Source organism: Cynara cardunculus (assembly GCF_001531365.2).
Source record: "Cynara cardunculus var. scolymus isolate 2C chromosome LG 6, CcrdV1, whole genome shotgun sequence".
In the NCBI taxonomy this organism is placed as follows: Eukaryota; Viridiplantae; Streptophyta; class Magnoliopsida; order Asterales; family Asteraceae; genus Cynara; species Cynara cardunculus.
The window spans coordinates 9106196-9117766 of record NC_037533.1 but is presented as its reverse complement, the minus strand read 5'-3'; the positions used below and the strand labels follow the sequence as shown (position 1 = coordinate 9117766).

Sequence of the window (11571 nt, the reverse complement as noted above, 5' to 3'; positions counted from 1 at the left end):
AAGACAAGGGCTACCATGGCTAATGAATGTTTATTCGTAAACTTTCTAAGCATGGTAGAGCCTAAGAAAGTCCATGAAGCCCTACAAGACCCTAGTTGGGTCGATGCCATGCAAGAAGAGCTCCAACAATTCGAAAGGAATAAGGTATGGACTCTTGTACCTTTGCCAAAGGATAAAATTGCAATTAGCTGTAAAATGGGTTTTTAGGAACTAGAAGGATGAGGATGGGATCGTTGTGAGAAATAAAGCTAGGCTCATAGCAAAAGGCTATTGCAAGGAAGAAGGCAAAGACTATGACGAGACCTTTGCGCCAGTAGGAAGGCTAGAAGCTATACGCTTGTTCTTAGCCTTCTCTGCTCATAAGGGATTCCGAGTCTATCAAATGGATGTTAAGTCAGCCTTCTTGAATGGAAAGCTGAAGGAGGAAGTCTACGTTCAACAACCTTCGGGTTTGAAAGCTCCACACATCCAGAGTATGTCTATTTCTTAGACAAAGCTCTGTATGGACCTAAGCAAGCACCTTGAGCCTGGTATGAACGTCTCTCGTCTTTTCTCTTGTCAAATGGTTTTGAAAAAGGTAAAATTGATATTACTTTGTTTATTAAGAGATATAAAGGTGAGATGCTCTTAGTACAGATCTATGTGGACGACATTATCTTTGGTTCAACGAACCAGAGGAATTGTGATAAGTTCTCTGCGTTGGTGAAGAGCAAGTTTGAAATGAGCATAATGGGAGAATTAACATTCTTCCTCGGCTTGCAAGTAAAATAGAGGGAGGACGGTATTTTCATTAGCCAAGCTAATTATGTCTCTGACATATTAAAGAAATACCAATTCCACAACTCTTCCACTATGAGAACACCAATCACTACAGGGACTAAGCTTGACACATATCCATCTGGAAAACTGGTGGATGTTAAGACTTACAGTGGAATGATTGGATCGCTACTATACCTCACGGYTAGTGGACYAKACATCATGTTTGCCACATGTCTCTGTGCTCGATTTCAAGCAAACCCAAAGGAATCTCACCTTTCTGCTGTGAAAAGAATCTTTAGATACCTTAAGGGAACTCAATTTCTGGGTCTCTGGTATCCAAAGCATTCTGGTTTTGATCTTATTGCGTACACAATTTCTGATCATGCAGGTTGTAAACTTGATTGAAAGAGTATATCAGGGAGCTGCCAATTCACTTGGAGACAAGCTCATCAGTTGGACCTCAAAGAAGCAGAATTGCATCTCTACTTTCACAGCTAAAGCAGAGTATGTAGCTGCAGCCAGTTGCTGTTCCCAAGTGATATGGATGAAAACTCAACTGAAAGACTATAGCGTTGAGTTTGAGAAGATTCCAATTCTATGTGATTTAGAAAGTGTCATCGCAATCACAACCAACCCTGTGCAACATTCCAAAACAAAGCACATCGATGTTCGATATCATTTCATCAAGGAACATGTAGAAAAAGGTACGATTGAAATGTTTTTTGTTAGTACAGATTTACAACTTGCTGACATATTTACAAAAGCTCTTGATGAAAAGAGATTTAACTTTTTAGTTCGCAAGTTAGGTATGCTAAATCTTTCCAACTAAACCAGAGCCTCTGTATGTACTATACAGAGCCTCTGTATCCCTTATGCATACTTCTGTTTTGTTGTGTTTATTGTATTGATCCATGAGACARAGCCTCTGCATASTACATGCAGAGCCTCTTGCTCAAGTCCTAGTTGTCTTGTGATACAGAGCCTCTGTACCATGATTCTTATGCTTGTGCAATACTTATCACATATGATCCAAGCATAGCTCAAGGGGGWGYAGATAAGAAGAGCTCAAGTSAAGGGGGAGCACAAGATCATGTCACACAGAGCCTCTGTATGTACTATACAGAGCCTCTKCTTCAAAACTTTTATGATTTTATGACAGAGCCTCTGTATGTACTATACMKAGTCTCTGCCTCTAAAMATAGAAAGTTTTCTATAGAGGACATGTATAGACCAATCAYAAGTCTTTGTATGAGATCTTGAGGTATGTTGTCTTTTTCTTCATGTAGTACTCTGGTTCTTTTCAAAATCTATATTTTACACAAATCAGAGTATTTACATTTGTCAATTTTTTTGAAAATTCAAAATTATATTATTTTATTAAGAAGGCRTACGGTTCTTTATTTTTATTATTTTTAAYAGCTGTCATTTAAACTAAGCGTCAYCGCCTGTGAGCTTAATTTTTCAAACGCGGGAGGCGCCACATGCAGCTGRCAGTCCACATGGCAMKYCCCCACAGGCTAAACAAAAACYGCTTCAGTTTTAAATCTGACGATTGGGGCGYAATTACTCGAGTGCTTTTTATTTTTCCTATTTAAAMAAATTATTTACCCCCAATTTTCTTTTTACGCTTACAAAKAAATTCACAAGAACTCGTCGTCTTCAACCTCCAAACCGCCATTGTTCCTCCTACAAGGTTTCAAACCAGTTCCTGGAACTCCTTTCAGTAATCGAAACTTCATCCTGTTTGTCAAGTAAGTCCTATTAATCYTTTTCTCCACCCATTAAAGAATCACGAACCGATTCTTGAAACCCTAGCTTTTCTTCCAAACCCTTCTTTTTCTACCAAGAACCTGCAAACATGTCATCTTCAGAATCTGGAAATTCCCAAACACACACCACAACCCTAAAAACCGTTGAGGAAACCAGTCAAAACTTGGTTCCTCTTCCAAATAAAGCTAATAACCATGCCCTCCACCTTTCTCTCAAAAAGTTTGACCAAAAATACCACCCAATCATAAAATCCTCCAAAACCACTTTCTGAACCCTGCTTTGACAAACACGGATGACCTTGGTGTATCCAAGAATCCTGGCAATCTTGCACCATTACTGACTCTCAAAGAGGAATCGTTGGAGATTTCTATATCTCATCTTCAAAGGAATTCGTTAAGTGTTCGAATATCAAGGTCTCTATTTTCCCGCGTTCTTGAGATACCCACTAAAACAGACCTAGGGCTTGATGGATATGCCCCTCTCCCATCTGGGGATGAGATCGTGGCCATTTTGAAATTTTTGGGGTACAACAAGGCTATCCAGTACCCATCTCAGTACCGCCACCAATACATACCTCCAATGTGGAAAACTCTATTCACATTGGTAAACAGATCGCTGACAGGGAAGATTGGGAGCCTAGACATGTGCTCACCAACGTCCTTCAAATCTTGTATGGTATCTTCTTTGATCTGAATCTGGATTACACCTTGATACTCWACACGRAGTTCAAGGCTGTCGTGGCCAAGAAATGTCAAGAGKTGGCCAAAGGGAAGCAATTACCATATYTGTTGTTTCCGCGATTCTTGGGTCTTCTTCTAAGGCCTGTTCTTGACAACAACAATATCGATGTGGGTCGTATACCATGCATAAAGTAAACATGCTCACCCACTACAAGCCAACCRTTAACAAAGAGGGCTACGCAGCAGAAAGGCCCATTCCAAAGAAGCTCAATGCGTATATGAAGACGAAGGAGATTAGGAGAGCGTACAAACGTACACGAGAGACACTAGAACCAGTGCCTCAAACCCCAGTACACATAGGAACAACCGAAGAGGAGGAGAGAACAGAGGACACCTTATGGCCTCGAGTAGAGGAAGAGGCGGTGAGATTAGAGCAAGAGAGGGAGAAACAAAGAAAAAGAGAGGATGCAAAGAAAAAGAAAATAGAGAGGGAGAGGAAGAAAAAGGAAGAAGCCGAGAGAGTAGAGCAAGAGAGATTGGCTGAACTTGCTCATGTACAAGCAGAGGAAGAGCGAGTACAAAAAGGTCGACAGGCAGAGATTGCTCGTCTAAGGGAAGAGGCCAGACTCAGAGAAGAGGAAGAAGCTCGTCAAAACTTGGCACAATCTTCTAGTCCTAACCAAGGGGATGACCAAGAGCACTTCGACGATGTTGTTAGGTCTTATACTTCAACTGAGGAGAGTGAGAGAGAAGATGAAGAGAGTGAGGAAGAAGAAGAGAGTGAGGAAGAAGGAGGATAGGAGAGTAAGGAGGAAGAAGAAAGTGAGAATGAGGAAGATGAAGAGGGAGGAGGTGCAACAGCTGCTCTGCCTTCGGGTGAGCCAGAGTAGCCTAGGGTTAATAGGCACATCCATTTCGACACCCCACTTCCCAGTGCAAACAAATTATCTGAATCCGGTGGTCAAGACACAGAGGTCATTGAAACAGAGGTGCACACCTCGAACCCAAACCAGTCAAACCAACTAGAGGTCGCATCTGCCTCTGGTTATGACAGCCAAAGGGAAGCCACACCTCAGGGAACACCCTCTCAAAAGGGTGCAACCTTTRAACGTATAAGTGATATGTCTCCCCATATCATGCCACTTTSCYATACAGAGGAATTCRTTTCCTCTGCACGTGTAGACTCCCCACCTTGTTTAAAGCAAGGTATAGRTGCACAAGACATGGAGTTCTTGACCAACCTTCTTGTCCACTCATGGAATGTYCTCTGGMTGGATCTGAACCYGCCTTGGATACTCTTCCTGATAGARCAGCGGTCATGAATTCTCCTCAAGGTGAACCAYGAGGATCTGCTRGAAATCCTTCCTCGACCAACATCAACCAAGTCGTGAATGAAGGTGTCCCTGGAACGGGGACTCAATCTGGCCCATATGTTRAGCCAGAGGTCACACAACCAGCATATGTCACAAGGGAAGAGTTCCATTCTCTTGTCACCTYTTTGCGGTACTCCTTGGAAGAGCTAAAACTCATCATGGACCATGCASAGCCGTCTCCTTCTATATCTGCTTTRRATGAGGTACGAGCATCTTTAGCARYATTGAGAGTTGAGTCTTCGACAAATGCTTCTCGTCTCGATACATTGACGGAATTGACGGCACGAAATGCAGAGGCCTTRCAAGAGGTCATAGCATTCATGCAGAGGGGTRAGGYGTCCACTTCTCATGAYGCTCAGGCGATCATCCCTCTCAACATACCTGTRGACTATGTCACTCAGAGMGCAATGAATGCTCTTGGTGACAGACTTCTACARAAGGTGGCGAACTTCACATCCGATTTCAACAACAAAGCCACAGAAGCAGCGGAGGCCATCAAACACTCTCTGGCCGCATTCAACTACCGGTCGTACATCGAGATTCGACGAGTTGGTGWTGCAGTCRAAGATCTCCTCAAAGTCTTCGAGGAAAATATCAAGTCTATACCTCAAGCAGAGGAGTCGAGACCGAAAAGACGAATGGACTCCTCTCCATGTGCTAAGCCATCGAACATGAGATGACTTAACAATGATGAGGACCCAGACTAGTCTAGTCCTCAAAATCGTCAAGAGGGGGAGAATTATCCAACAGCCATTCCAAGTGTTACACCTACGGCTGTCCCCTCTGCACCAACATCCTCTGCCCCATGCCAACCAGAGCAAGATCCTTCAAGGCATAAGGCATAAGGCATAGAGCCAACCAGTGCCAGAACATGCAGAGGCGCTTCGCAAAGGAAAGATCCCTATGACATCTCAGGCAGAGCCAGCCGGGCAACAAAAGAACAAAGATGTGATAAATCTTCTATCTGTCTATGAATCATTTGATTCAAACCTGGCTCTGTCTTCATCAACAGAATATGCCATGGACATAACTACTCAAATAAGTGGATAAGAAGAAGAAGTGGTAGCAGTGAATGTGGCTGATCCATCACTTTTGCGCATTCCTGTTGTTGTTCCTCTAGAAGGCGTGATTGTTGCTGCTCCTCCACCACAACAAGATGCACACGGAGCTAGGGTCCCTGCTCAAGGGACCAGGGTAGTCACACCAGCTATGAGGTAGCGGGTCCCTATCAAACCTACTAGAGCAGACTTAGAAGGCGCAAGCAGCAGGCCAAAATGAAAGCATCCCTCTGATCGTGTCCAAAAGATCAAGGAAAGCATGAACGCAATGTTTACGCCAACACCTCTTGATCAACCAATTAAGGACAAAGCAGACAGCAAGGATATCTACYAGTTCTTCTAYAACCTACGAGAAGAGAYACTGGTCCAAAAGATCTGTCTTCATCCAATAGTTCAAGAGCATATCACGCAGAGATTCCTAGATCACTACACTCAGCCCATCTCTGCAGTCCATTTCGTCGATAGAATCAAGCAAGTCATCGACATYAAGAAGCRTACCTTTGCGCATAACCAGATTATCTTCCACGAGTATATGGTGGAGAGGTCTCKTGGACAGATCTGCAAGTTCATAGACTATGATCTTATTAATCTGAATCCATGGGATCTTATTTCTCTATTTTACTTCAMGAAWCACAAGAAGGACAAGGGGGTCAACTACACTGTTGCCAACTCTGCTATAYGCCAAACAGTGACAGACCTGCTCGACTTCAGATGCAAGTTTGATTTCCAACTAGMTCTRGATCTAGGAGTGGATCAATTGACTGTCGCTGCACCAAATGAAGATCTGMAGGGCATCAATAGCATCCCYTCTTGGACTGTATTGGTGAAACCAGAAGTGGGAGTGATGTTTCAAAACGYGCAACAAAAGAAGATATTTTTTCGAGACAACYAGAACTAYAAGTACTCTAACTCTACTCTGCGCTACATTAGAGACAATCTAGCCAGGAGCAGAGACAACTCCCTTGGAGCAAAGGACCGAGCAAGAATCATTCTAAGGTCGATACGTAACATGCTAGAGTTTYGTGAACTTATTAGGAAGTTCATTAGACTTCAAAATGTTTAGACCTTATTTTTGTAAGTCTTTTTTTCTATCTTTAAGTCAATGTTTTCCAATCGTATTGTACTTCTTTCGATAGTGAATGTAAGTCAAAGGTTCCTTTTAACCTCTTGCTTCAGTTAGACTCTATGTTTTGTTAATTCAAGTAAGAGCCTGCCTTATTTACACTTAGGGGGAGATTGTTAGACCCCAACTTGTSAAAGTGTAAGTAAGAAGTCTCTTACTCTAGTCAATAGGACTTAGTCTAATGAAGCGGTCTGGACTAAGAGCTCTCATGCAGAAGCTTAAGAACCAAAKCTCTTACTCAAGAGTGAAGGTTCCATTCATACAGAGCCCGCGCTCTATRCCYGTGGACGATCAAGTCTTGTTCGCCAAAAAGCATAAGCGCTTGACACCAAGTTATAACTCCAAGAYCCAGAGGCTCTGCATAGTACATGCAGAGCWTYTGGCTACTTTCTCCATGGAACGCGYGCGTGTTAGCTTAGACATTCTCGTAATCGTCTAACAGATTTGAGGCGGCTTGACCAAGTYTGCTCCGYTTTTCAAGGAAAGTCAAAGATAAGGATGCAGACCAATCAGCTCAGAGTTTCAAGCCTATTTTATAGCATAGTTTGTTAGACCTAGGCGTATATAAGGAGGCTTCCGCCTCAGGTTTAAACAACCTGAAGGAACCGACTTATACTATACGCAATTTCTRTGAGATTACGTTTTGCTTTGATTGTTCTTCAATTTTATCAATAAATGCATTCGACATATTCAAGTCATTCAATTGTTTTTACTTTCACTTTGAATATTTTGTTTAATCATTCTTGATGCACTGTTAGTCGTTCATTCTCATTATTTAAACTGTGTTTTCAACAAATTAAGAGTATYTGGGTTCTACAACCTAGAACTCCCCTCTCGTTTTGTCGACTTTTAGTTTGGGGCTTTTAAGGTTTTTGATTTGCTTGTTGATAACAAACCCCTCGAGTTTTGTTTCAAAGATGCGTCTGGGTTTTGCTCGAGTATAATGAACCTCAAATCGAAAAAGTAATTGACACTTGGATTTTTATATGTATCTAGGTTTTGATAATTGTTTCATTTGATTTGCTTGCTGAACTAGTATAGGTTTTTAGATTTGTATTTTGAGTTTTGCTTTGTTTGGTTTTAATTTGTTTGGGATTMAAGCATAATCATGAGAGAATTTGTTCGAAGATATCGTGGTTCATCCTCAGCCCACAGATGCTCCACAATTTATTATGAGAAATTACAAATCTTATATTAACCTTCTCGATTTTCTCATGTTGTGTGCATGTGTGCAATACTTATGTGTTCACCAACAATTGTTTTGGTTTGGGTTTGTTTTGTCGARGAAGAGACTGAGGAGGGAGGGGTAGGATGGGGTCGACAGTGAAGGAACATGTAGGGTAGGAATGGTTGGGCAGGGATGAGGTGGTAGGATAGGGTCGATGGTGGTTGTTATCACAACAATGGTGATGGAAGCTAGTTATAGGTGGACGAGTTTTGTGTAGTATGTTGTGCACTAAAATGTATCTAGAAAAATAAAATAAGAAAAGACAAAAAATGTGATAACTAGATCCTGGTTATCACCCGAGGTAATTAATTTGTGACTATTTGATGAATATTTATGTGACAGCATGATAAATTGTTATACTTGATCATACTAGTATGTGAAATTATATGCATAAGATGAAAARCATATAATTGAAAAATATGTGTGTATGTGCATAATTAGTTATGTGCATGATGATGCATATATATGTGTGATTGTATGCATGCATAAGAAGTTGGATACACATGAAGTAGCCACCTTCCTGTTTAGGAAGGGTATAAAAGGGAGGTTAAGCCTCCATTGCACTCCTCTTGCTATTTTGAGACCTTTATTGAGCGATTTAAAGAGAGAGAGAGAGAGTTGACCGGATTATTCCTGGGATTGAAGATCAAATTGATTTCAAGTGTGTGGTTTCAAAAAGATTTAAGGTGAGTGGTTTAAACTGCTTTGGAATTTCTTTGTAATTGCATAACTAGATTATGTAAACTTTTCATTTGAAAATTTTGAGTGTTGTTCAGATTAGCCCTAAACCGGACAAGGGTTGGGCGATTTAAGCCTAAACCGGACAAGGGTTGGGCGATTTAAGCCTAAACCGGACAAGGGTTGTACGATTTAAGGCATAAACCGGTCAAGGGTCGAGCGATATATGTCAAGCGGATTAAACCTAAATCGGATGAGCGTTAAGCGGTTTAGTCTTAAATCGGGTGAGGGTTGAACGACTTAAGTCATAAATCGGATAAGGCATGGGTGATTTATAAATAAACCGCYTGGTGGATTGACCGAATTAGATTAAACCGGTCAAGTATTGAGCGATTTATGAATATTGAAATTATGTTGAATATTTTGAATGGAGAAGTATGAATACGACCATGTGTTGACCGAATTATTTTAAATCGGACAGGCCTTGGGCGATATGTTGTCCGGATTTGTTATTCGGACAAAAGTGTTGAAATTCTCTTAAGTGTTAAATCGGACAGTCCTTGGGTGATGTGTTGTCCGGATTTCGTACATCGGCCAAGACTTGACCGGAGATGAAGTCCGGCCAAGTCTATGTTGACCGGATTTGCATTATGACTTGTGCATGGTTTATATATAATTGTTTATATATATATAAAATGGGAATTTTGATAAAGATGATTTTGAACTGATAAATCCATTGACTGCAGTCTAAATGGAATTGTTTTGTGAAATGTTTTGATGAGGAAATAAGGGTGGCATATCAAGAAGATGTGTACCATGGGATAAGGGTGGCATATCAAGGAGAGGTGTACATTTGGATATAAGGGTGGCAATTGTATGTGTGTGGTATATAATATAACTCTTACTATCATATCCCTTAAGATTATTGTGGTCTGGAATCTTTATTTCTTTGTGATTTAAAGATTTAGGATCAGGGTTYTTACTGAAAATCATAGTCTGAATGTTATAGAGAAGAGGATAACAGGTTTGGCCTGAAGCTTTGTATAAACCTTGTTTGAATAAAAAAATTTAAAAGTGGCACTATGTTAATTTGGTTAATATAACCTGTCTGGATTTGATGTGTTATTTACAAGCAAGATTATTGGCTTGAAAGGTGAAAGGTATTGATATTGTGTTCTCACTTGTTCATATATTTGTTATATATATGAAAAGTTGTTTTATTTAAAAAGTTTTGGTGATTATCACCCTGCAATGACATAAATAGGGTAACTYAYTAGACMTTTTGGTCTAACCCTCGTTTTGTGATTTCAAATATGTATTGCAGAAAGTGCTGATGGTAAGGGAAAGGGAAAAATATAATAATTTCCCTATATGTTTATCTACATGAAGATTSGCTGATAATTTGTATAGTTTTGGCAAATGTAACTGGATTAGTGCAAGAATTGTATTTTGAATTTTTRGACMATGTATTAGTTTTGGTAGATTCTTGTCCTAAGGGACCTCTGTGGTATATAAACATGTATTTCTTGTATATGAAGTATATGTTACATGCAATGTATGGAATGAGGTGTTAAAAAAAATTGCTAAATAATGACGAAAGATTAAATAAAATAAAAAAACCAAAATATCCTTTAATTTAACTGAGACTTCTAATAGAGTTAASAAGATGAACCAAATACGAAATAAAATGGCAACCAAATGGACCAAATCCAATATAAAATGGCAACCACAATAGTCAAGAGTGTAATTAGTTCAAAATATGAATGATAAGTGATAATGAGTGAAACCACATGGACCAAAATTATAATTTATTCTATTTTTATGTTAAAAAAATGTATAAATTTATATTTATTTATTTTTAAAACAAGTTTTTACTTTTGAAAGTAAGTGTCTACTTTTCAGTTCTATATKTAATTATGAGATAAATAAATTTATTACTCCTCTATTTAAAGCACCCTTAATGAGAGGTTCTTATAAATAACTATCAGTTTTATATTTAATTATAAGCAAAAAATGTAGGTTTTATAAGTCWYTAGTGTTCCAACCGCAYGTTGCGCGGTAGTGATAATACCATCTTCAAAAGAAATGTWATATACTACAATTTGAAGTCCATTTAAAAAAAAATTAGGCAAATGTGTGTGGCAACTACTTATTAACATTAAAAGTTTTYAAGAGAAGTTGACAACAATCTTAGAACCATATGTTAATTTAAGTTATCTAACTATGCTCGAGAATAGTGTTACAAAGTACTCTAYAAATTTTTGGCTAATGTTAGTAATTTGTTTAATTAGAAGTCACAATTCTAACATAAAATCTCATATAAGGTGACAAAATCATGATGTTCATTTTGTAACAAATATAATTGAAATCTCATTTGAAGTTATGAAAAATAAACGTTCTATAATATTTCAAATGAAATTTAGAGGACTGCGTAAGTTGTAGCAACAGTAGTGGAAGTTCAAGACGATGCATGAAAAACCACATCACCAAGCTAAGGTAATGGATTTTTCTTCATAAAAAAATAAAATTAATATCAAGTGGGGTCGATGACCCACATATAAGATATTAAACTGATAAAAACAAATACTACACTTTAACGTAACATTCTATAATATTTAAATTGTAATTAGATGAGTGTATCAAACCTTGATAGTAGTAACACCAAGAGGACAGATAAATAACTACATCACCAAGTAGTATAATGGGCATTCTCATATACAAAATAAAATACCAAGCAAGTTGAAAACACATATATTAGATATCAAACTAAAAACATATAATATACTTGATCTAAACAAAAAAAAAAACCTAAGATTCGGGATAAATATGTTAAATTAAAAACATATACTACATTTGATCTTAAGCAAAAGGTCGACATCCGATAAAAATATGTTTGTTCCAT

General features: G+C 38.9%; 1 pseudogene; it reads right to left on the bottom strand.

The window, feature by feature from the left end:
• Positions 1-11091: 11091 nt before the first annotated feature.
• Positions 11092-11275, bottom strand: LOC112514993 (annotated as a pseudogene).
• Positions 11276-11571: the final 296 nt, after the last annotated feature.